This window comes from Sinocyclocheilus anshuiensis, unplaced genomic scaffold (genome assembly GCF_001515605.1).
Source record: "Sinocyclocheilus anshuiensis isolate Anshui unplaced genomic scaffold, SAMN03320099.WGS_v1.1 scaffold226, whole genome shotgun sequence".
Classification (NCBI taxonomy): domain Eukaryota; kingdom Metazoa; phylum Chordata; class Actinopteri; order Cypriniformes; family Cyprinidae; genus Sinocyclocheilus; species Sinocyclocheilus anshuiensis.
This window is the reverse complement of record NW_015544137.1, coordinates 131,705-132,311: the sequence shown is the minus strand read 5'-3', so window position 1 is coordinate 132,311 and position 607 is coordinate 131,705. Positions and strand designations below refer to the sequence as shown.

The following is a 607-nucleotide window of genomic DNA, read 5'->3' as shown; positions in this document are numbered from 1 at the left end:
TAGTAAAATCATTGTTAATTTTCGTAAGGGTTGTGTTGTTGTCTGCCCTAGCTCCCCCTAAACCTATAATAAAATATGATTATTTGTCTGCTAAATTACTACTGTAACATTATAATAGATGACATCCTTTATACATTATTTTGAGTGATTACTGATGAGCAATGGGCTGCTGCTGCTTAACTAAGTAAACAAAGACAAAACTACAATAGCATATTTACAGATGAAACTGACCTGTACTTGAAACCCTGAACAGTAGTTTTGCTTCTCTGCTCCACCTGTACGCTTCCACAGTCCACTCCATTCTCGCTCTCGCATTGATTACTCTGATCCAAACCGTTTGGCAGAGAGCGCGCGAGCCGAAGCATTGCCAGTCACGACTAATACAAGGTCCCCAGCCCCACATCACACCCACCCACAACTAATCCGAACCACACAGGGCAGGGACTGAAACGCCACAGCCAACTGAGGCCCAGAGGCAGGAAAAGAGAGAGAGGAAAAATAATAATCATTTAAAAAAAAAATGACGAGAGTGGGGAGAGAGAGTCAGAAAGAAAGAGAGAGAGAAAAAGTCAATAAAAATAAAGGAGAATTTTTTTTTTTTTATTTT

The 607-nt window shown here is 40.2% G+C and overlaps 1 protein-coding gene across 3 annotated transcripts in view; it reads left to right on the top strand.

Annotated features, from left to right (window-relative positions):
- Positions 1 to 607, top strand: part of LOC107694979 (LIM domain-binding protein 2-like) — a 54,229-nt gene that overhangs the window by 51,461 nt on the left and 2,161 nt on the right. The gene's annotated exons all lie outside the window — the stretch shown is intronic.